Source organism: Bactrocera neohumeralis, chromosome 2 (assembly GCF_024586455.1).
Source record: "Bactrocera neohumeralis isolate Rockhampton chromosome 2, APGP_CSIRO_Bneo_wtdbg2-racon-allhic-juicebox.fasta_v2, whole genome shotgun sequence".
Lineage (NCBI taxonomy): Eukaryota > Metazoa > Arthropoda > Insecta > Diptera > Tephritidae > Bactrocera > Bactrocera neohumeralis.
The window spans coordinates 39,195,145-39,221,916 of record NC_065919.1 but is presented as its reverse complement, the minus strand read 5'-3'; the positions used below and the strand labels follow the sequence as shown (position 1 = coordinate 39,221,916).

The following is a 26,772-nucleotide window of genomic DNA, read 5'->3' as shown; positions in this document are numbered from 1 at the left end:
TTGAATCTCTTCAGGCTGCTCTTCGCTCCAAATGTGGCAATTTTACTTGTTTACATACACATTGAGTCAAAAATGGACCTCATTGCCGAACAAATTTGGCTCGAAAACGTTGGATCTTCATGGAACTTTTCAAGAGGACATAGAGCGAAACGATGTCGCTTGGCTTCAGTTCTTACACAAGCTGTATATTGTACGCCTTCAATTTTGGATCTAGATGTGAAATGCGACAAGTCTTTCCATGATGAAATGCCAAACAGTACTGAACAAAAATAACATGACAACTTGACACGACTCAAGTGTGATCTGTCAAAAAAAGGTATATTGAAAAAAATACCTCTACTTGGATCGCTCCTTAGTATAGGTATATATAAAATTGCTTGGATTCTGGTCCTATGGTTGACGTTTTATACCTTTAGGTATTTAATTGATTCCTGTAAATTGCAAGAATATAAAATATTAAGTTGACCTTTCTTACTTGTTTCTTTTCGTTCTTATCTATTATTTCTATTTGCACGCAGAGCAACGAAACTAATACCAAACGAACACTGGCAAAACCGTTAACCAAGAGAAATCAAAATGTACACGACTTTTCTCACCATTTTCAGTACATGTCATAAATGAAACAAACTCGCATAATGTAATCGTCAGACGCATTCGGAATAAAGTAATGGGACAAAGCTGACGTAAGTCTATTTCTAAAATTCGTCCTCTATATAAGTATTTTAGTCATCTCATTCGTCAAAAAAACTTCGAGACTCATCAATAGGTGATCTTAAAATTTGAACAAATAAAATGATTATAGGATGGGATGAATTGAGCTACATATGTCAGCTTCCATAGTTATCCAATCCAGGCTGTATCTTTTTATATAATATCTTTTTAATTTCTTTAAATATTCATTCTATTGCAGACTATCTGGAGAGATATAATCCCCATCATCATAAATCGAGCTCGAGCACACCGTACAACAGAGACTATAATAGATTAGTGGACGTCAACATTCTTTTTACAGACATGCTCCTTTTATGAACCAGTCCTCTTTAGGAACTATGTTAGACAGGCCTTATAAGGGTTGTACACGTTGCACAGGGAACTTAACGAGGTTGTGTTTAGTTTTTGATGTGGGTGTTTTGAATATATTTTCCATAATGAAGGTGATTAAATATAATTAAGTTTTTTCATTAAACGTTATAACGACCTTCATACACTATTAGAAATATTTATGAAATTGTCATTTCCTTTTTTGTGTGGTTTAGTAATATATATTGTGCATATGTACATATAATCGTAAGATTGTTACAAAAATTCAGTTCACTTTTAAGATTTTTTTTTACATCAAACGTCAAGAGCCTTGCTTCAGAAACAGCATATGTGTTTATTCATCTGGGCACAATGCGTGTCTGGCAAAACTTTCTAGTGACAAATTTTCCAAACGGCTGCATATGAAACCCCCACTAAGAAGCAGCGGTGGCGAATCTAACAAAAACCCGACACACTTTGTCACTTCATTTTGGCCAGCAGCAGACAATGGCTAAGTGCTGGTGGCAAGTTGACAAATGCGGAATAATAAATAGAAACGACGATTTTGCACCAAAAACGCAATGCGAGAAAAAATAAGCAAAACGCACACCAAGCTAATATCAAGAGCAGTGGAAGAGAGTATTGGCAGCAGAGGATAAGAGAGCTTACTGGTGTGAAAAGAGTGAAGCTCATCGCTTAAAACAGCTCAGCGTGCGTTCATGTGGCGTGTCTTCAGCAGCAAACGGCAAAAGTAAGGCTCTTCTCAGCCAAGTCCGCGGCACTAAAGACGGCTTAAAGTGATCAGTTAACGAACTCGCTTGAAAGATAACAGTTGCGTGTGCGGAAAACAAAGTGCTAGCCAAAATTCGTGTAACGAAGTAGAAACTTTACCGTTCGATTTGCCTTGAAATTCGGCTTATTTTGTTTTTGTTTTTGGCGCTTGGTACAAGTTCAGTGTGAGTTAAGTTGCAGCAACGGTGGCAACAAGCGAAAATCTACTTGAAAACATGCCAAAAACCTGTTGTTAAATGAGCTTAACGGTTGTGTTTGTGTGCATGTACGTGTGTATGGGGAGCAAGCGGCGCCTCAACTATTCGATCGCTCAAAAGTAATCGCTCTAATTTCCATTTCAAGCGCCCTTCGTGCCGCTGCTGTGGCTTCCGGCTTGTTTAAGTACAAATTTGTAGAAATTGGCGAATTTATCAATTTGCTTAATACTATTCGTATTTGCTAACTGTTAATTGGACTTTCTAAATAAGTGGATTACTTGCCAACTAATTTAATTACTATGAAACTGCGCAAACAAAAACAATAATATCGAAAAACAATCTGGTGGCAAGGGTTAATGAAACTTCCCAAACAATTACATTAAAGACTTTCAGAAATAAAATGAAACTATATTGAGGCAGTTAGCAACAAAAAATGTATGATATTATCAGTAATAAATCAGTGTGCCAGCAAAATAAAGAATGTTATTATTTAAAAACAAAATTTTAGGTGCTCACATACACAAACACATACACCCAACTGTTTTGCTCTGCGAAAATACAAGGCATTATTTCTTGCGTGCCGCGTTCGGCTCGAGTGAAAGGAGTTAAATGCACTGGAAAACGCCACAACAGCAGCAACAACATTGCATTTGCTTACTGACGTGAAGCTGCATCCTTTTCCACTTGATAACTTGTTTTGTTGGTTTAGTGGCAGACAAATGCAGTTGAAGCGTCAAGTGGACGCCTGAGCTGAATTATATTCAATTTTTTCTCCTTGCTTTTTACAGTTATTTTTACATCCCAATGTGTGTGCGTGTGTTGTTAAAAGCGAAAAAGTAAAAAAATTTAAGTGCTGTGAAGGAAAATTAAATACGTACATACAAAAGTATATATACACAGAAAAACATAAAAAGTGCTCACAAAATGCCTTTGCTTGAATGGTGAAATCTGTGGAGAAGAGAATTCGAAAGATAACAGCTTCTGATATTTCACTCCCTATCAATGTGTTTCACATAGAAGCATAACGAATTTCATTATTCAACTGAAAGTGCAAGGTTGTAAGGAATTGCCAAGGAGAAAGTGACGTGCCTCCGAAAAGCAGAAGTGGTAAGTGCAAATATATATATGTACATGCATATAGATGTAATTATTAAGTAATTGGAGCCGATTTCAGAATATCTGATTAGGTTAATATACCGATATTTAGCGAAAAATAGCAGAGCAAGAGTTAGAACAAATTCAATTTCGTTTTCACCAAAGCATGATTTGCAATCGTAATTTGCATGTACTGTTAATAAGGGTCGAAAATATCGGTCAATCTGTGAGACGTATTACAGAAAACGGGAGATAATCTTTTTATGATAATAGTATGCCTGTAAGTCAGAAATGGGTTCCCTTAGCCCACATATAACTTATAGAAAGATTTTCCAACTTCTCTGCAAAATTTACAGGGCGTATATCATAACCATAGTTTACAGTTTAATACAGAAAATATGCGAAAATTCCCAAACTCCCACAAATTTAATGATTTTCTAACAAACCTTATGCACATAAAAGTATTTCGCTGGCTTTGATCCTTGCCTGTTGCAATAATATAAAATGTTCGGTTACATACGAATACATTTTCGCATACCGCAGTTTTTGCTGTGGAGAATTGGCATATGTATGTCTGTATAAAAACACTTAAAACTTTAGCTAATTGAGAAATGTGTTCTCGCAATTGGCTAATGCCCGTTTGTGTGTGTAAGTGGCTTTTTTTTTTTTTTAAACGGTTTTGTAAATAAATTAGCATGTTTTCAGTGTAATCGCTTATAACGTTGAAAATTAAATTCGCGAAAAATGTGTGTTTAAACTAGTTTATGTAATTGCCCTCAACTATTTATCCAAGAAATTGTTAAATTCCAAACGATGTGCGCAAATATTTTTGATATGTCGGTATTTATCTGTGCTTATCAGCTTATCACAATTTATGCTGAGCTCTGCATGAACTATAAATCATTAACTTGTTCAGCTTATGTTTAAACTTGGTCTTCTTATGTTTCTTCAGCAAACGAAACAAATTATGGTTTCTTGTTCATGTATTCATGCGCTTGAGTCTTCGAATTTCCTGTACACATATACACCAACTATCCTGTACAGATTACAGTCCAGATAATAACACAGTTAATCTGTAATACTAGACACGAATGAGATTATTACCCACGGCAGTCTTGAGACAGGAACCTCGTCGAGAAGCTGCAATCACAACAGACAGCCGAACGATTTTCGACTCAACTTGCACTCCTGCTCTTTGAGAACACTCGTCAACAACTCGGTATGATAGAACTGTGGGACGGCATTTCAAGCTTCTTACGTGCAGCTGCAACCGAAACCATTGGTTTTCGGAAAAGGCAAAACAACATCTAGTACGATGAGGAATGTCATGTCGCAGTGGAGAGAAAACAGACTGCCTACCTCGCAACGTTACGATCGACCACAACACATGCAGGATGGGATAGATACCGAGACTTGAAGAAGGAAGCGAGTTGAAGAAAAAGAGAGAGACCGAAATGTGTGAGTACGAAGAGCTTGACAAGCTGGCCGACTGGGGTAATGCTGAAAATTCCCGAAAAGATGCGGCGACTATTAGAAGGTTTCAAGATAGGAACATACTCTTGTAGAACCCCCAGAGGTGATCTAGTAACTGATGCCCAGAGTATACTAAAATTATGGAGGGAACACTTCTCCAGCCTGCTCAATGGCAGTGAAAGTATAACGCCAGGAGAAGACGAACCCGACTTCCCAATCGATGACGAAGGAGCAGACGTTCCATTGCCCGAACCTGAAGAAGTTCGAATAGCAATTACCCGTCTGAAGAACAACAAATTGATGAACTGCCGGCCGAGCAATTCAAACACAGCGGCGAAGAAGTGATAAGGAGCATGGATCAGCTAATTGTAGAATATAGTTGGACTAAAGCATGCTGCGCCAACTACCGTGGGATAAGTCTCCTCAACATCGCGTATAAGGTTCTATCGAGCGTATTGTGTGAAAGGTTAAAGCTCACAGACAACATTCATTGGATCTTAGCAGTGTGGTTTTAGACCAAGAAAAACAACAACTGACCAGATATGGTCGAAAGAGAATGGAAACACACCACCTCTTCCCGCAAAACTAATACGGCTGTATAAACTGACGTTGAGCAATACCAAAAGCTCCGCCAAGAACGGGAAGGACCTCTCCGAGCCGTTCGATACCAAACGAGGTTTTAGACAAGGCGACTCCCTTTAGTGTGACTTCTTTAACCTACTTCTGGAGAAAATAATTCGAGCTGCAGAACTAAACAGAGACGGTACCATCTTCTATAAGAGTGCACAGCTGTTGGCCACTGGATGATATTGATATCATTGGCCTTAACAACCGTGCCGTTAGTTCTGCTTTCTCCAGACTGGACAAGGAAGCGACGCAAGTGAGTCTGGAATCACTAGGCTCCTACGTTACTGTTGACAGTCGTAACTTCGAAGTTGTAGGTAATTTCGTCTATCTTGGAATCAGCATTAACAGCAACAACAATGTCAGTATCGAATTCCAACGCAGGATAACTTGTGCCAACAGGTGCTACTTTGGACTGAGTAGGCCATTGAGAAGTAAAGTCCTCTCTCGACGAAAAAAAACCAAAACCAAACTCAATATTCCCGTCCTGCTATATGGTGCAGAGGCATGGACGATGACAACATCTGACGAGTCCACGTTACAAGTTTTCGAGAGAAAAGTTCTGCGAAAGATTTATGGTCCTTTGCGCGTTGGCAACGCCGAATATCGCATTCGATGGAACGATGAGCTGTATGAGATATACGACGACATTGATATAGTTCAGCGAATTAGAAGTCAGCGGCTACGCTGGCTAGGTCATGTTGTCCGAATGGACGAAAACACTCCAGCTCTGAAGGTATTCGACGCAGTACCCACCGGGAGAAGCAGAGGAAGAGGAAGACATCCACTCATTTGAAGGAACCAGGTGGAGAAGGACCCGGCTTCGCTTGGAATCTCCAATTGGCGCTTGAGAAAAGAAGGAACGACTGGCGCGCTGTTGTTAACTCGTCTGTAACCGTGTAAGCGGTTTCTACGCCAGTAAAGAAGAAAAAATCTTGAGATCATGTGGTTTGACATAAACTCAATATTGAAAAAGAAAAATTGTATGGACGCGTAAAGATTAGGAGAAGTTATGTGGTCCGAATGGGGATCATACTCCAGCAGCTAAAGACATTAATTTGTGATGACTGAAAAAACTTAAGGGTTCTGCTATTCTCGCTAGTCCTCATGAATGCCTGAAGGTGAGATCCATGATATAATATTAGTCTTCATGCCGCAAAAGCGGACAAATCAAGAGGGAAGTACTGAGATGAATCTACCTCACGACCGCGTGGACACCGATTGAACAATGATCGGTTGAAACCTATAACTTGGAAAAGTCTGCAGTTTTGTTGTTTGTTCACTTCAATGGCAGCTAATATTTTCTTATTCACCATATAAGACGAACTGCTTTTGTCTATTATAATTTCTACAATATTTTGGATTTTACAAATAATATTTTAACTGAAGACGCGTTTTCATGTTCTCGCAGAGAAGTCTCACTAAGATAAAATACGTAAGCAGACAATGACTAACCAACAGTTGATAACGGGGTTTGTTTGAACAATTCCTGATTCGTTTTAAATAAATGTAATACGTATTTATATATTATCACAGAACATTTTGTATGGTACCGGTTTTGATGAAATACTAAATAATGTGGGTATAATTTCTAAAAATACCTTTTACGTATAATATATGCATTCACACAATCAAATCTAATCTACATGGTATATTAAGTTTCCACGAAGTTTGAAACACCCCGAAGGAAACGTCGGAGACCCTACAAAGATATGTTTATAGAAATGATCAGCCTGTCTGTCTATCTGAATATAAGCGAAGTAGTCTCTCTGTTTTCGAGATATAGATAAGACATGATGCACATGTACTTTTCTCACCAAGACTCTGTTCTGCTCGGAATCACCAATATCGGAGCAGTATCTCAAATCAAAATCGAATATCTAAGCTGATCGATCAAAATCGAGTTCGCGTATGGAATCTTTTGTATTTTTGAAAGGTTTAATAGTCTGAGCACCAAAGTAACCTTCATGTTTTAAAAACACAAAAGGATGAAAAAAATAGAATACATAAAACTCTAAAATGAAAGGTAAATTGGCTTTTCAGGAAAGTTTACTGTTTAAAGAAAAACTAAAACAACTTCGGTCTTACATAATTTCTTAAACCAAATGTCTTTTTAATGAGACATTTGAATAACTTTTGTCGCCTTCACAACCCGTTTCGTTAATATCTTTGCATCGTTTACTACCCAGTCTCTCCAACTTTCCAAGTCGTTGTCATTAGCCACATAGCCACCACTCAAAACTTTTCAATTAAAATAAAAATACGCAAAGGCAACATAAAAGGGTCCATGTCTCGCGGAATAATTTCTTAATCGCATCTGCTTTGATATTAACCACTTTGTCGAGTTAAGAAATTGAGAGCATTTCCATTGTTTTATATTGTATAATCTTTTATGTTGACCACGCACTCGACCACCTTGTGCTGATGACACTTTCTTTTATTCAAAAGTACTAAATCGCGTGGTAGTGAAACCGAAAAGTTGAAACACAAAACAAAAAGTCATCCACATTCACCAAAATAGCAGCGTTAAAAAATTCCCAAATAAATAGAAGCAAGACGCTCTTCTCCCAAACTCAAGTTCATACGCAGCAAAATCTCCAACTGTAGCATAAACAATCATACAATCCCAACTAAATTAAACAACAACAAAAGCAAGATAACCAACCTTTCCAACTTGTTGTGCATACATACACACACCCATATGTATGTATGTGTAAATTGCCCCGCTCCAGCTGTGTGCAGCAGAGTGCAAAGTTTTCATTTAATATGCACAGAGCTGTTAATTATAAAGTCGTCACCGGTCGTCAGGGCTTACGGCGATGGGATGTGAGTTGGAAAGCAATGAAATTAATTTTATGAATATTTTATGACTGTGTGATTAAATAAAGTCGGAGGTTAGGAATCGACTAACAAAAAAATGCGCTGGCTTTTTCTGCAATGTGGTTTACTCGACTTTAATCAACTCTAAGGAAATTATAGTAATTGATTACCGTTTAAATAATACCGTAATCCGTGCATTATCAGAATTGTTGTTTTTGAAAACAGTTGTTGACATAGGTCAACAAAAAATTATTTTTTAGCGCATGGACTTTACTTAATATCTTCTGCTTTTATAGCAATTATAGCGATTTGGCCAAATGATATCGGCCTTCTACTTCAGATTCTTACTTTTGTATTGTTGATCTGCTCCTAAAAATTTTAATGATTTAATAAGAGACACATATCTATCAAAAAATAAATCAGAGTTATTGGCATCGCGGATTGGAATTTTCCAATTATTTAGTTCGTATATCTCACTAAAACAAACGACATGAAAAATTTTCTTGTTTCTTTAGTAAGGTATTGATAGCTCAAGAAAATGTCACAATACGAAGAATTCCTCATCTTTTCGATTTGAACATTGACACATACATATATACTCGTATGTACATGTGAAAGAAAATTGCGACAGTACTAAAATGCTATCGATGGCAATGAAATATATGAATTTCCAGTGGGAAGTTAATAGAGACTTGTGTTTTTTGACTGGAAGGTAAAGTGAATATACGAAATATTCCTGTTATCCTTGCTTGTGTAATAGTAGGAATGACGCTACTCACTACCATGGGCGGCATGTACCGATTACGAAATGAGAAAGTGCAATGTTAAATGGGAAGCAATTATCTATCCTAAAACTACTTTAATGCCCCAATTGCATATTAAATTGGGTCTTATTAAACAATTTGTAAAGTCTCTCATTCATGAGTCCAAAGCTTTCAAATATTTGAAAATGTTTTTCCAAAGCTTTCAGTGGCAAAAATATAAGCTGGAACCTTTGTAAGTTCCTTAGCAATGAGTAGAAAACAGCCTGGAACGGCAGTGCATGGTTTCCTCGGTAACCATAGGGTTAACAATTGTGACATGTTACATCCTCCTTCAGATAAATGTAAAGATTCTTAATATAATCGGTTTTAAATATTTACTCAATACCAGGAATACCAGGAATTAATGAAGATATTCTGTGCGATGTGCCACGGTCAACGCTTAAATTCCGTGCGGAATAAATAGTCAGAGTAAGATTCAAACTTGGACGTACGCTCTGATGATTTATTGTTATAGGTTCCATTTACGTTGTGTCCTAAAATTTACGAAATTTTATAACCAACCTACATGTCTATTATGCCATCAAGCAAACCAATATGTCTACTTAATTAATTATTTGCATTTCACAGGTCAAGTAAAAATCCTTTTCATCCGATAAGAATATATTTTTATATATATCAAATCTTCCAAAGCACAATTGCACTTGATTTCATCAAGATAAACTACTTTGTTCAGCAACAATGAAGTTCACTTATTTTCCCCATCTCACACCTACGGAGATTCACAGCAAATGTTTTTAGTTGAAATTACTTATCTTCAAACTTTTATGCATTCTAAACGAATATAAATGCTTTCAGTCGTATACCGGAAAGTGTGCTGAGTAATGCAACAAATGAATGAAAGTCATGAAGTGAATTCACAACAACAAAAACAAATCAGTCATCCTTCTCACAACCACTTTAAAAATACTCTTGGTGTTGCCACTTTAAGTTGATGCATAGAAATGCTATATATGTATGTACTAAATTCGTATGAAAATCTATAATTATATGTGTTGACTTATGAGCGTCGAGTGGAAAATGATAAATAATAATATTTTCTGTTTTCATCTTGGAGGAGTGAATATTTAATCACATCCAAAAAATAGGAATCTTGAATGCAAAATGCCAGCTCATGCATTTTTATTGACCCTGTACTAAAGAATTATAATGGCTCCATGTTCAAATCATTATTGAATCTCGCTAAATACCCAATTTATTATTGGTTTCGAAACGCCCACTACTCCAACTCATCTTTATATAATTATAAGTCGATTGTCATGACTTTAATTTTTTCTATGATGAAAAGCATCTTCAACTGTCTCTCTTACAGACTATCGGAAGATACAAATACAAATGTTTGTTTAGAAAAGCTTTTGAATTTATCTTTAGGTAAACAAAAAACTTTTCTCAAAATATTCCCTGAGAAACTATCCTTTTTAAACCGAATAGATTAAACAGAAGTCTCATAAAAGAAAATTCAAAGACATAAAAAACCGTACTCGTACCGTGCTAAAATTAGCAAAGCCGGTAGCGCTGCTCAAGTGGTTTTTGGAGTTGAAAAATCAAGCGACATTTTATGGTGCAGACAAAATACTTGTTATTGACAGAGTGAAAATATTTTGCATTGCGACGGACGCCACCATAGTCTTGAATATGTGCAATGGCAAGAGCATACCCCGCAAAATTACTTTTTCATTGACTGATATTTATTACTTTAACCCACTAACGAGTCTGAGTTTAGAGGCTCGTAATAGATACTTTGATGTATTGGTACGATGATTGTTCCGATTTTCTTTTTACTTTTAAGGGGATTAATAATGCAGTTACATAGTTTTATGGCCAATGGAAGAAAATGCGGAAATACTTGAGTATATGTACATGTATAGAGTGGCGAATTAGGTGTTTAATATGTGCTTGGGTATGCGTTCGTTACATCCAGGTACATATAGATGCTCTTTGTGCACATAGCAGCCAGCTTTTATGGCTCTGGTGAAACTTCAATTCAATGTAACCGAAAAGCCGGCACTTTTGCACAGCTGCATTCGTTAAAGTTCCTTCCCGCATTAAGCCATCAAAGGAATAATGAATAAATGCAATTTTCCGAATGACTTGTTTGTGTTTTGTGCAGCAGAATAAATGCTTAAATTAAATGAGGATTGCAACTAGGAAGCAGGGAACAAGCACAATTGCACAATGACTGTAGTTCAAGATTGCTAGTTGACACTAATATGTATGATATATGTAGATATATAAAGAAATAAATATGATATCGAGTACAAATATCCAATTTTATGTTTCGTTTCCAAGTCTGTAAAACATTCCATGTAAGGGTTTCGATTTTTAGAACGTATTCGTTGAAGATTTTTATTTACGTATAGGAATGGACGACTGTGATCAAATGGAAAGGTGAATTTTTAACTTATACTTCGAGTGTTTTTCGAATCGTCAAATTTTTATACTCTCGCAACAAAGTTGCCAAAGAGAGTATTATAGTTTTGTTCACATAACGGTTGTTTGTAAGTCCTAAAACTAAAAGAGTCAGATATAGGGTTATGTATACCAAAGTGATCAGGGTGACGAGTAGAGTTGAAATCCGGATGTATGTCTGTCCGTCCGTCCGTCTGTCCGTCCGTCCGTGCAAGCTGTAACTTGAGTAAAAATTGAGATATCATGATGAAACTTGGTACACGTATTTCTTGGCTCCATAAGAAGGTTAAGTTCGAAGATGGGCAAAATCGGTATTCTGCCACGCCCACAAAATGGCGAAAACCGAAAACTTATAAAGTGTCATAACTAAGCCATAAATAAAGATATTAAAGTGAAATTTGGCAAAAAGGATCGCATTAGGGAGGGACATATTTGGACGTATTTTTTTTGGAAAAGTGGGCGTGGCCCCGCCCCCTACTAAGTTTTTTATACATATCTCAGAGTTTACTATAGCTATGTCAACCAAACTTTACAGAGTCGTTTCCTTCAGGCATTTCCATATACAGTTTAAAAATGGAAGAAATCGGATAATAACCACGCCCACCTCCCATACAAAGGTTATGTTGAAAATCACTAAAAGTGCGTTAACCGACTAGCAAAAAACGTCAGAAACAATAAATTTTACGGAAGAAGTGGCAGAAGGAAGCTGCACCCAGGCTTTTTTTAAAAATGGAAAATGGGCGTGGCGCCGCCCACTTATGGACCAAGAACCATATCTCAGGAGCTACTAGACCGATTTCAATGAAATTCGGTATATAATATTTTCTTAACACCCTGATGACATGTACGAAATATGGGTGAAATCGGTTTACAACCACGCCTTCTTCCAATATAACGCTATTTTGAATTCCATCTGATGCCTTCTCTGTATAATATATTAGGAACCAATGATAATAGCGGAATAAAACTTTACACAAATATGGTATTTGAGCTGAGGTAACCCTTGTGGAAAAATTGTCGTGATCGGACTATAACTTTTCAAGGTCCCTGATATCGAACACGAAAAACTCAGTGCCTAACCTAACATAACCTAATTTTTCACCGAAAATATCGGTAAATCTCTCAGACATTTTCATGTAATTCAGAGGGCATCATTTTTATACTCTCGCAAAAAAGTTGCTAATAACAGTATCTCGATTATCACTTTATCATGCGAGAGTATAAAATGTTCGGTGACACCCGAACTTAGCCCTTCCTTACTTGTTTTTCTGTAAGTTGGTAGTACTGATAGTAACATCTATGCTAACATAACATTCCCCATTAACTTTGAAATTTCTGTATTTTTGCTTTATAAAGGTAGTGTATCTCGAAACGGATCTCCCTTTATATGAAGTTTTTTGTCAAAATAAACACTAAAGATTTTTACAAAGGTCGATCGATCAACATAAAAACACTATTGCCCTTATAAGTTCGAACTTTCGATTTCGACACTTCATTGGATCAGACGATTGGACTGACGTTTCGCAACTGGAAAAATAATAGCAGTTTCTTGGGGAGAAAAGAGCGTGAACAAAATTTCAGATCGATAGATCGATAGAGATGACAATTCACATTAAATTGTAATGAAAACAAGAAAAAACGTTAACGGCTGCACCCAAGCTAATATACCCTTCACAGGTGCATTTCTTTTAGTAACTATGTGTTCAGTTTGTATGGAAGCTATACGCTATAGTTAACCGACCTGAACAGTTTCTTAGGAGATTACATAGTTGCCTTAGAAAATAATCTATACCAAATTTCGTGTAGATACATTGTCAAATGTGGAAGTTTTCCATACAAGAACTTGATTCTGATCGTTCAGTTTATATGGCAGCTATATGTTATAGTGGTCCGATATCGGCAGTACCGACAAATGAGCAGCTTCTTGAAGAGAAAATGACGTTTGCAAAATTTCAAAACTATATCTTTTAAAATGAAGGACTAGTTCGTATATATACAGACGGACAGACAGACAGACGGACATGGCTAAATCGACTCAGCTCAACATACGGATCATTTATATATATACTTTATAGGGTCTCCGACGCTTCCTTCTGGGTCTTACAAACTTCGTGACAAACTTAATATACCCTATACAGGGTATAATTAAAATACCGACAAATGAAGAAAAGATGGCCTCGGGCTACGAACACGCACAGGATTATAGCCCTTAGTCAGTAGAATTCTCTTTCTGTACTTCGATAAAAATAAGGGCGGACAAGGTAAAATGTGGGATACACTTAAAATATCGAAATTCAAAATGCCGACATATCAAAATACCGACAAAATTTAAATATGCAGCTAAATCAAAAACAGGTGAAAGATTTATCAGTGTTGTGATTTGTTGGTATTTTGACTGTCGGGATTCTAAATTTCGAGATTTTGATTGTCGGCATTACGTTATACCCCTGTAAAATATTTTTCAAATGTCGGCATTTTGGTTTGTCGGTGTTTTGATTTATCGGTGTTTTGATTTGGCGGTATTTTCACTGACGGGATTCTAAATTTCGAGATTTTGATTGTCGGCATTGCGTTATACACCCAACTATTACACTAATTGGCTTCATTTTTGCCTTTTTGTTGACTACCGTATGAATATTAAAACCACATATGTCAAATTATAGTAAATAATTTATTTCGAAATTATTGCTTTAGTGCAGTAAATGATTGGGGTTTCTATTTAAATTGTTAAGGAACTTGGTAATTTTGAAACGCTCTCTAGTTGTGCAATTTACAACTCTTAAGCTATTCCAAAATATAATATATTTGAGAATGAAATTTAATACATATATATTATTCCCTTAAAGACTTCGTTAGCGTCTTAAAAAGTTTAGCAATTTTGTAAAATGATGTACATAGAAGCAATAATATCAAATGTATTTACATAAGCAAAGCTGCGTAACGGTACAAACAATTTTAATCTGACCGCAACAGCCAAACAAACAAGCCACAGGAATTTAATCCTCTCAGTTATCTATCAATTGTCGCAGCTTTCATATATCCTACTGAGCAATATAGGGATTTACTCACTTTAATTTGGTATTACATTGCACCAAAATTTGCTCTTTACATATGGGATCGATTGTTTTACTTTCTAAAATGATATAAGATACATATGTATATGATAAATACAAGGTGCGTTCCAAAGTAAAAAGGACTTAAAAAAAAACAGAACAAATGGTTTTTTCGGCAAAATCAATTTTTTTTATTCAAAATAGTCAACTTCTGCTTCAATACAGCTTTTTGCACGGTCCAAAAGCATGTCGAACGAGTGTATTGGCTCGTTGGCTGATATGGCCGCCAGTATGCTGGTGCAAGCCTTTTGAATAGTAGAGACGTCTGCATAACGCTTTCCTGTAATACAATTTTTCCGAAAAGGAAAACGACGCACGGTGCCATATCAGGTGAATACGGGGAGTGGTTAATGGTTAAAATGTGATTTTTGGTCATTTAATCGGTCACACGCGTCGATCGATGAGACGGCGCATTTAATGTTGGCTATTTGTTTGAAGCCATATAATTTCGGTCTTAAAATTGGCTTTCTTACCTATAATATTACTTGGGAATCCAAATTCGAAGCAGTGGTTTTAAGGGAATACAATTTGTATGATTTTCAAACCTTTTACTCTAAATGCTATGTGTCTTTATGTTTATTATTCAAAGATACCTTTTTATATACCTTTGTTCGATTAGCGGCCCCAAGCTTACAAAACTCATAAACAAATCGACACCTTGGCATAGAGACAAATGCCAAGGTAAGTGTTAATGTATCTACGAATATGTGATATCGATTTCTATTTCTTGCCTGGTGAATGCTGTTTATGTTTTCGCTAAGTTTCAAGGTAGTAAACCGCATTGCGGTTCTTAAGCGGTAAATATTTACATCGATTTGATTGTTTAGCGCACATTGTTTTCTTCATAAGAGCCCTGGAACGCTTGATTAGAAGTTATTTGTGATAACATCGCCCTTTACACATGAATCCAAACCCCTTTAATTAACGATTGCGCTTCAACTATTTTCTGCTAATGAATGCAAGTACAGTCGGAGGTTTGCATTCTCCTATGTAAGCGCAATCGGTTATAAATAAAAATTTGTCCACAAATTTGGCATCGTCTAGACCGTGAATATACCCTGAGCGGGTTATGTTAAGTTTGCCACGAACTTTGTAAGTGTCAGAAGAAAACTCACTCCGAAATTTACATTCTACAATTTTTTTGTACAAAATATTTTTTTTTTGTTTTCCTTGGGGCAAAATATTGGTCACGTATTTCTTTATTTCGACACAATGTGAAAATTTTAGAGTTATAAATTTTCTAAATTTCAACGCTCGCTAAAAGTAACTGTAAATATTTGCGAATACGGAGAAAATTATTTAATTATAAAAAAACTAGACAGCCTAATGTTTGCGATTTTTTCTCAGCTTGCTAATGGGTTGAACATAATTTTTTTGTTTTTTTTTTCTTTATTTGTGAATGGTGTTCTAGCTTCCGTGCCACCGAAATTAATGTTCAACCTACTATCAACACTAAATACGCTCGTTTAAATTATTCAATTGTCAAATAAGCCGCTTCCATCCTGTATTCTGTTCAATAGAAGGAATATTAAACTCCATAATAATTTAAAATTTTTCCGTAAATTTAATGAGTTAACTGAATTCATCTGTTATATTGTAAAATGGTTCTGCTTTAGATTCAAAATTAATTAAATTAATAACTGCTAATATTAAATTTCATGAGCGCTTTTCAGTTCATACGCATACAAACACATCATGCCATAGTTAGTGACTGTCTGCGTTTTTTGTAAGCTAGCAGTATACCATATAGTGGTACGAGTAGCAAAAAAGTCGATTCACTATAATCGAACCGGCAGATGACAGTGAACGAAATCCCCAATAACCATTTCAGGCATTTATGGCTTATAAGTGAAAGTTGTTGAAGAAATTGTTGTACAACAATGAGCAGTGTTTGGATTTCTCGGGCTAGTGTTTGCTTTGAACGGCGCATGACTCTCTTCAGCTGAGCGTTTGGTTTGGTTAAGCGGGAAAATTTAATTGTTTTGATTCAAGTGAGAAGCACCGGATTTGCCGGTAAATGGTCTCTGGCGCACCACTGAACTGTGTGCGCAAGTTTAAAGAGTAATTTTTGGTTGTGAAAGAGTGTACGATTGGAGTACGTGTATTACATGGCCTCTCGTAGTTAACTCCAGAAGAGAACTTGTTTAATTTAAGGGAGATTTTAAGCAAAAACTGTTTCTACTAAAATTTAATATTTTTATTTTTGAGTTAAAAATTACCAAAAGAAAAAAGATTTGTATATACATAGTAACTTAAATGGGAATTTGTAATTTTTACTGTGTAAGATTATTCTGTTTTGTTTAATGTATAATATATGTATGTATATGTGTTTGATTTACAGAAAGAAAAGGCTTCGGGAATGTGGGATCAAGTGATTATCGTACTGATTCAGCACGCTAAATTATAAAGTATATTACAAAAAATAGAATTTAAATAATTCTTATAACATTAACAAGAAATTGGGGTGGTAACTTTTTGCAATTTTAATAACTAACCTCTACCTTAACGCTGGTCTGTATTACTGATAAAATTTACTTAATAACGGTAAGGAAGTATTTTAGTTCAAAAGCATGACGCCAGGTTATTCATATTTTTACTATCAATTTTTTATTAGTTTATTAATAACAATAAAAAAATACAGGAAAAAAATAGAAAAGTTAAAAGCTTCAAAAATTACCAGCTGATGGTGACTCTCAAATAATTGGCGCGTGACCATATCTACGATTTCAACCTTCCTAGCAATCTGAAACCAAAAAAAATATTAGTCTAGAAGAATGTCGCAACGTCTAGTTCTGTGGAAACTAATGGAAAACTCTTTTTATAAAATGGTGACACCTGAAAAACAACAAGGTGCTACTTCGGACTAAGTAGGCAATTGAGAAGTAAAGTCCTCTCTCGACGAACAAAAACAAAACTCTATAAGTCACTAAATATTTCCGTCCTGCTATATGGTGCAGAGGCATGGACGATGACAACATCTGATGAAACGACGTTGCGAGTTTTCGAGAGAAAAATTCTGCGAAAGATTTATGGTCCTATGCGAGTTGGCCAAGGCGAATATCGCATTCGATGGAACGATAAGCTGTAGGAGATATACAGCTAGGTCATGTCGTCCGAATGGACGAAAACACTCCAGCTCTGAAAGTTTTTGAGATTCGACGCAGTACCCGCCGAGGAAAGCAGAGGAAGACCTCCACTCTGTCGGAAGGACCAGGTGGAGAAGGACCTGGCTTCACTTGGAATCTCCAATTAGCGCCACCTTGCGAAAAGAAGAAACGACTGGCGCGCTGTTCTTAACCCGGCTATAACCGCGTAAGCGGTTTCTACGGCAGTAAAAAAGAAGACATCTGAAAAAAAGTTTTAACAACATTTTTTGTTAGTTTCGAATTTTTTGTTTTTCAAAATAGTAAAAACTGAAATTTGGGGTGGATAAGGAAAGTTTCAGATAAAGACAAGTCTATAAAGAAGACTCGGAAAATTTCAGGTAAATCAGTCCTATAGCACCTAATTTCGTTTTCAATAAGACAGTTTCGGAAAACGCGTTGAAAATTTCAGTTCCGGCCGAATTAGTTTAGATGCCGGGTCAGCAAAGTAGCAATATCTCCGAAAATATTTTTATTTTCGAAAAATATTCTTGTAGATATATTATTGAAATTAAAATCTTAACTTCTTTATATTTCTAGGCTTTATACCTCCTTTAGGGGTATATATTCTGCCAGACTTGCTCTATTCTCTATTTATTAATTTCAATAATATTATAGAGTAAAAAGTGTGTTTCAGATTAAAGCAATCAGGCAAAAACTAGACTTTTAGTAAATAACTCGCATAATGTTAACTGGTACTCTGTCATATAACAATAGAAAGGAATGAAAACGCAGATGAGCCAGTCAGGGTTGTTTGAACCAATTGACCCTACAGATCTTGGAACACAAGCAACACAGGGCTGTGGGGTAGTGTTGATGGTGAACAGAGCAAAAAAACTCCTACCGCTAAGCAAAACATTGTAGGGTTCATCACCAGACACCTACCCTTAAGATCCTATCATCATATTCATCCACACATATTCCACGGCTCCCAATGCTCCAAATTAAGATACATTGGGCAGATGGTGTAGAAAGAATCAGGTTTTGTAAATAATCCGCGAAGTTGCTGGATACCTGGTTACCACTCGGGAGCACAATGGGTCTATTGATGGTCTAGCCGCGGCCGCCTGTGATCCTGCGCTAAGGCGCTTTCTTTTTGACCAACCAACGGTTGAACTATTTCATAACGAATTAGTGTAATTTCTTGTTCAGAGGTATTAATGATAAAACCACTCAATATTTTTAATAAACTGATGTATTTTTAATTTTTTTCTTTGTAAATATTTAGCGGCTACTTCTGGAATAGTGCTTGAGTCCAAATGATTAACTTCAGCATAAAAGTATAAACAAGCTTTATTCTCATTCGCGCAGTTAAGAAGAACTCTAAGTTTTTTAATCGCATCAAAGCCTAAAGTGGCTAACCGTCCATTCCGCATTTTCTTCTATTTTCTGCTAGACTCTCAGCGCACAGTTGGCTTCGGTGTTAATCACAGTATTATTCAACTTGCTTGTGGCTCTGACTAAATGGCACTAATTAACTGAGAATTTATTAAATTACAATGCACAATGACAGTTCGGCGTTTTTCACATAATTTTTTTCTGACCTTAAACTTGATTTTCCTTTCATGTAGTTCATGGCCTTCATGTGACTTTTAATGTTATGGCTTCTTCTTCGTCTTCTTTTCCATCGCCTTCTTCTCCGTCATTATAGCGCGAGTCTACGCACATAAGTCGCTCAAAGTATTATTGCCTGGCTTGTATTGTATTGTGCTTTTTATTGCAGTAGAATTGTTTACTGTTTTTATTGCATTAAATCTACATTTCGTGGAATCATTTGTAAAAACAGAAATGGAAATGATGAATATAAATTTCGAATAGAGACATCATAATGGCTGAAATATGCGGATATTGGTTTTGTTCAAATTCAACCGTTACGAAAAAATATCCTTAACAGTTATAAGGACTGATGCCTTGAAAGTATGTTGATAAAAAATTTGAAAAAATTTAACTTCTCAAAATATTTAAGCATGGATAGAAGTCATGCGAATCTAGACTTGGACCTAAAGAGCAATACTTTTAAGTATACGTCTACTCACCATACCCACATACAACTGTTCAAGCTCCTGGGTACCGAATATGTGGACCACATTATTATAATTGACTTCTTACCAAAAATACGGGCCAATATATGGAATATATAACTGAAATTCATGTTCTTAGTTGTGGTACTGGGGTCGGTGCTAAAGTCGACTTTTAATATAAAGTTTTTCCAGCTCCTTGCCGGGACCTCTGATCTTTGCAAGTTGCAAGAATATTAAATGTTCCATTACACCCGAACTTAGCCTTTGCTTACTTATTTAATAAGAGCATGGTCTTGTATTTTCTTGGAATCGATGAAAATTTTACTACGATGAGGTTGAGTGAGGGATTAAATACGAGTAAAAACACTATTTGGCGAATTTCAAATGAAGATTTGGGTAAAAGAAATATCAATGCACGTTTTGTTCAACAAAAATTAAAGGAACACCACGAAATTTAACGAGCATTCGGCTGAAGGCCTCGTAGCCAGTGCTGCGTTTATGTATTTATATAATAAAACTCTTTTTGTTATATGAATTATTATAAATAAATAATAAATAAAATTAACGAGCATTTGATGAAAAAACGGACGGATTCATCAACCACCCTATCTGATCTATCACCGAGAGTCTACTTTATATTCCCAAAAGTGAAAAAAAAGCATTTTATGAGGATATCCAACCAAATACCCGTAACAGAGGTGCTGAAGAGCATTCCTGTATATGGCGAAGCAAAAACTGTGCAAGCGCAAGTTGAACTTTCCAAACTTGGTATTTTTGTGTTGAGCCTAATGAAACCTATTTGAGTAAGTAATTACTTCCAAGAGTATTTTGTGCTTTTTACTTTATATGCAAAAGAACAGACAGAGCAGTCATATTTGTGCTACAGTTGACATACAGTTATGTGAAAAATAATAAGGATAGTGATGAAAATTATCGCCCGCTAACGGCATTTTTTTATGACTCCTCATTTATAAAAACAGATTCTGTTAGACAAATGCAAAGTATTTGCACACATTTCGTAAATAGCCATTTTGTTCTTAACAAAGTCCGCAAGCACTTGTGCGATTTAATAAGGACAGTTTGCTATTTAAAAACAATAACGAAAATCGTTTTACTAAAAAGTGTGTTTTTTTGCAGAGATAAGGCAAACATAATACTTTTATTTTGATATCAATCAATTAAAACCCGGTTTTCTTTTGATTGCATCGATATGTGAAAAATCCGAAAACTCGGAACATATTAAATATTTAGTGAAACAATGAAATTTGTACAGAAAAGTAGCGAATTTAGTGAATACTTAAAACACTGGTTGGACATTCCCCAAATTGAAACATGCGACAGGAAGTCAAAAATAGCATTGTTTGTCAAAAAATATAGAGTGCTGTGTTAAGAAAAATTCTTTTTTTTCATCAAAACATATAAAATGTGATTTGAATATTGATGTTGACCCATCAAATAACCGCAAAGTACTTATAGAGGAAAATCTAAAGAGCCGAAGAGCCGAAGCACGAGAAAAGGGTCTATTTTATGTTGTCAAAAAAGAACGTGCAACAAAAGCTTAAGTTTGCTGAAGGACATGTTCTTTGGCCTGAAGAAAAATGACATATCATTTTCGGGTTTGACGAAACAAAAGTCAACTTATTTAATTCTGATTGAGGTATCCATTACGTAAAAATACCGAATAATGCAGCATTTAACCCTAAGTGTACGACAAAGTCCGTTAAACATGTTGACGGAAACATTATGGTTTGGGGATCGTTTTCATACAATTGTCTGGGCTCACTGCATAGGATACAGGGAACTATAAAGGCAACCGATTGTGTGACAATACTACAAGCTATGCTTTAGAACGCTGAAGACAATATGCCACTTAGGTGGATATTTACGCAGGACAACGCCCCTAACAACACGGCTAAGTATACAATAGATTGGTTTAGGGTCAATAATGGAGTGGCCACCGCTGCCCCCGGATCTAAAATCCATTGAAAATTTGTGGAATACAGTGAAAGCGTTGTTAAGAGAAAAGTGCTCAAGTATTAATGAAGAGCTTTTACAACTTATTCAAAATTCATCGAATGCAATTCCGGTTTTCATCTGCCTAAACCTAATTGACTCTATACCGAAGCGGTATCGATAAGTTTTAAACAACAATGGATTTTCAACAAAATATTAAACTACTCAGAAATTGATATTAAATTGAATGAAAACCAGTTACTTTTTATATTTAATAAGGTATTTTTATAGTAAACTACGAAGTGTCCTTATTTTTTTCACACGTTAATATCGCAAATTTGAAAACAAATGCAAATAAAATACAAGTGTTTGCAAAATATGGGTAAAATTGAAAAAATACTTATTTTTAGTTTGTTCTCAATTAATTTGATTGGTTAATTGCCGTTGATTCCCCCACAATTCAAGATAAACATTAATTTCATTAACTGCATACCACTGTCATTATTAATTCTCACACAACTGTATGCAAGTGCACAAATGTACAAAACCGTTATGTGATCATAACTACGAATATACAATGCAATATATAAAATGAACTTTAATTCTATGTATTTATCCAACAACTGTACAGCATATGAAAGCTAAGTAGAGAGATTCTCCTAGAATACTTCTTTGCTTACTTATTTCTTCAACTAATAAGAGAAGCGCGGTATTTGGTATACTTTCATATCCATTGATTACATATTGCGCTGATGGACAGTTAGTCCACCTAGCAACTCCTCAACTGCATGTGTATGGCTACTCGTAAAACAGAAAGCCAATCGGTGCAGAACGACATTCTAAGCAATTATAATGCCGACTTCGCTGCTCACTCCATAATGGACAATCCCCGTTGTTGATAAACTAAAGCTAAGCCGGTTATTACTTGTAGTGTGCCGCTATTCACTTGTGGTAGTGTCTTCAAAGATGACAATGAACCGAATATGCGAGCAAACGCCAAATGAGAATTACATAATGTCCGATTTTGACTTCCAAAAATGTCGGTATTATTATTTTAATTTTATGTTGTAAAGAAAGTAAAAAGTCTCCAAAGCAATCTAAAAGTTGCCATGCACAAAAGCAGATTTGATTGCGAGCGCATTAAGTCTTGGCCAATGTTGCAACAAACTTTGAGTAGAACCGGTTAGGTGCTAAAATGGTAACGAACTCAAAGGGTTATCTTTAAACTGTTAAGTGACAAATGACAGTAATTTTTAGTACACAAAGCGAACAAAGGAATAACGGCATTATAAAGATAAGTGGACGATGAAGTAACAAATGCACACATTTACACAAACCCATTCGTAAACCTTACCAGAGAAATAATATCTTCATTATATAAGGTGTACAATAAATCACTACTTAAGTATGAAGAAACCCACACCAACTGGGAAACTAATTTCACTCATATGGTCGGCAGTATTTCTGCATTTTTACTTGTGTTGCCTAAATCGAGCTTGCTTCTACTCTCAAACTACAGAGTTACAGAGTGCTAGAAATCTACAATATGTATACAATATACTCGAATTTACATATCGTACGTCGCTCCTAGCCGCCAGAGTGGGTAACTAGGCTAATAATATCTTTATGTCGGTCGAGGCTCTTCTCCCATCCATTATTTTCCTTGCATTGCATCTACACAAACTTCGCATTGTTTACCGTTGTCAGTGAACATGAGTATAATCACACATATGGAAATTCACAAACAACTGAAGAAAATATGTTATGTTTTAAGATCAAGCAATGATTTCCAGTGTGTATTGCCACTACTTTTAAGCTTCGCTATCAAAATACTTAGCTAAAGTATATATTTAAAAGTGCAAATATGCCGGCATATGCCTTCCCATTTCTGCCAGCTGGCTGTCTAACTTGTAAGCTTTACTGAAAAAAGGAACTGACGAATAATTTCATCTTTTAAAAAATTTAAAATTTCGCTTTTACCAATGTAAATAATTTATATGTCACCAAGAAGCTATTAAGTTGTAATCATAATATTTTAATATAATATTATATAATAATATTTGATTTTTCAATGCTATCATAGCTTCTTACTTTTCCAAAAGAATTTATTTTGGCACTAAACAAACAAAGCCACAAACATATGTATGTATATGCATTGGGAATTTGTGTATTTGTTATGACATACAGCAATGCTCGCCTATTTTTATCCCTGAACAGGGTATATTAAGTTTGTCACGATGTTTGTAACACCCAGAAAGAAGCGTCGGAGACCCTATAAAGTATATATATAAATGATTAGTATGTTGAGCTGAGTCGATTTAACCATGTCCGTCTGTCTGTCTGTCCGACCGTTTGTATATATACGAACTAGTCCCTCAGTTTTTATACTCTCGCAACAAAGTTGCTAAGGTGAGTATTATAGTTTTGTTCGCATAACGGTTGTTTGTAAGTCCTAAAACTAAAAGAGTCAGATATAGGGTTATATATACCAAAGTGATCAGGGTGACGAATAGAGTTGAAATCCGGATGTCTGTCTGTCCGTCCGTCTGTTTGTCCGTCCGTCCGTGCAAGCTGTAATTTGAGTAAAAATTTAGATATCATGATGAAACTTATTACACGTATTCCTTGGCTCCATAAGAAGGTTAAGTTCGAAGATGGGCAAAACCGGCTCACAAAATGGCGAAAACCGGAAACTTATAAAGTGTCATAACTAAGCCATAAATAAAGATATTAAAGTGAAATTTGGCACAAAGGATCGTATTAGGGAGGGGCATATTTGGACGTAATGTTTTTGGAAAAGTGGACGTGGCCCCGCCCCCTACTAAGTTTTTTGTACATATCTCGGAAACTACTATAGCTATGTCAACCAAACTTTATAGAGTCGTTTCCTTTAGGCATATCCATATACAGTTCAAAAATGGAAATCGGATAATAACCACGCCCACCTCCCATACAAAGGTTATGTTGAAAATCACTAAAAGTGCGTTAACCGACTAACAAAAAACGTCAGAAACAATAAATTTTACGGAAGAAGTGGCAGAAGGAAGCTGCACCCAGGCTTTTTTTAAAAATTGAAAATGGGCGTGGCGCCGCCCACTTATGGACCAAGAACCATATCTCAGGAGTTACTAGACCGATTTTAATGAAATTCGGTATATAATGTTTTCTTAACACCCTGATGACATGTACGAAATATGGGTGAAATCGGTTTACAACCACGCCTTCTTCCAATATAACGCTATTTTGAATTCCATCTGATGCCTTCTCTGTATAAATACATTAGGAACCAATGATGATAGCGGAATAAAACTTTACACAAATACGGTATTTGAAAAATATGTAAATGACGGATAATGAAATCTCGATTATCACTTTATCATGCGAGAGTAAAACATGTTCGGTGACACCCGAACCTAGCCCTTCCTTACTTGTTAAATATTTGTTTGTAACATTTAAAGCTAATCGAGGTAGGCATGGAGTTAGTTATATACCTATACCTAAATTAACGGGATGAAGAGGGTGTGAAATATAGAATATATGGCAGAAGAAGTTTGGCACTGCAAATAAGCGGAATCCGATTATTCACACGCCCACAAAATGCCGCGGTTCTGAAGCCTAAGTTCGAAATTTAGATTGAAAACTGTTATTTGGTACAAAGATCGCAATGTGGCACCAGAAGTTGTACAGAAAGGTGTGGCACCACCTTTAAGTGAATATGAATGAATCCTATTTCAAGAGGGCTAATAGAACAATTTCTTCTAAATTGGAAGCATAATTTTAACTTAATGCTACTACCTATGCTACAGCGGATAACATACCATCAATCAGAGTCCTTCCTTACTTGTTAAATACGCTTTCAAAAAAAAAATTATAATAATAATTTATAGGAAAAAGTCACGCATATAAATTAGATGATTAAATTTAAAATTGCCTTTTATGTTATGTAAATATTTGCAATAAAAAAAAAACAAATTTTTTGTATCAATTTATACAGATACTTGTATATGAAACTGTAAGCTCCATTAGAAGATAGGACCATGCAACGGCTATAGTTTTTAATCCTATAAACCTCTTTTTACTCAGTCACCCCCTGTGTATTACTATGGACAGCATATACTCGACTAATTTGTCGTTTGAAATTTGTTTTTTTCCGAAATAATGCCAAAAATGTATTATTTTTTCGAGTTTTAAGCTGCACCAGTTAAGACCAGAATTTTTCTGGTTAATAAAACATTCAGAAATTTGGCATTATTCTCGAGATGTAGTTAAACTATTGTGTTATAGATGTGCGTGCGCTCCGCGGTCCTAACATCGACTCGGACCACTATCTTGTTGCAGCCAAGATTCGCACCCGCCTCTGTGCAGCAAAAACCGCACGCCAACAAACACAAGGAAGGTTCGACGTCGAGAAGCTGCAATCACAACAGACAGCCGAACGATTTTCTACTCGGCTTGCACTCCTGCTCTCTGAGAGCACTCGTCAACAACTCGGTATAAGGGAAATGTGGGACGGCATTTCAAACTCCTTACGTACAGCTGCAACCGAAACCATTGGTTTTCGGAAAGTGCAAAAGAACAGCTGGTTCAACGAGCAGTGCCGTGCCGCAGCGGAGAGAAAACAGGCTGCCTACCTCGCAACGTTACGATCGACCACTACACGTGCGGGATGGGATAGATACCGAGAGTTGAAAAGGGAAGCGAGACGCATTTGCAGACGTAGCTCGAAAATTCTACGAAAAAATGTGGCGACTTACAGAAGGTTTCGAGACCGGAGCATACTCTTGTAGAACCCCCAAAGTTGATCTAGTGACCGATGCCCAGAGCATACTTAAATTATGGAGGGAACACTTCTCCAGCCTGCTGAATGGCAGTGAACGCACAACGCCAGGAGGAGGCGAACCCGATTCCCCAATCGATGACGAAGGAGCAGACGTTCCATTACCCGACCATGAAGCAGTTCGAATAGCAATTGCCCGCCTGAAGAACAATAAAGCGGCAGGGGCCGACGGATTGCCGGTCGAGCTATTCAAACACGGCGGCGGAGAACTGATAAGGAGCATGCATCAGCTTCTTTGTAAAATATGGTCGGACGAAAGCATGCTCAACGATTGGAATTTAAGTGTGCTATGCCCAATTCATAAAAAAAGAGACCCCACAATCTGCGCCAACTACCGTGGGATTAGTCTCCTCAACATCGCATATAAGGTTCAATCGAGCGTATTGTGTGAAAGATTAAAGCCCACCGTCCACAAACTGATTGGACCTTATCAGTGTGGCTTCAGACCTGGAAA

The 26,772-nt window shown here is 36.2% G+C and overlaps 1 protein-coding gene across 3 annotated transcripts in view; it reads left to right on the top strand.

Annotated features, from left to right (window-relative positions):
• Positions 1–1,846: 1,846 nt before the first annotated feature.
• LOC126756292 (uncharacterized) overlaps positions 1,847–26,772 on the top strand; it is a 66,581-nt gene continuing 41,655 nt past the window's right edge. For all 3 annotated transcript variants that reach the window (XM_050469263.1, XM_050469253.1, XM_050469272.1), the window contains exons 1-2: positions 1,847–1,976; positions 2,798–3,116. The gene's annotated coding sequence lies outside the window, so the exon portion shown is untranslated. The remainder of the gene's footprint in view (positions 1,977–2,797; positions 3,117–26,772) is intronic.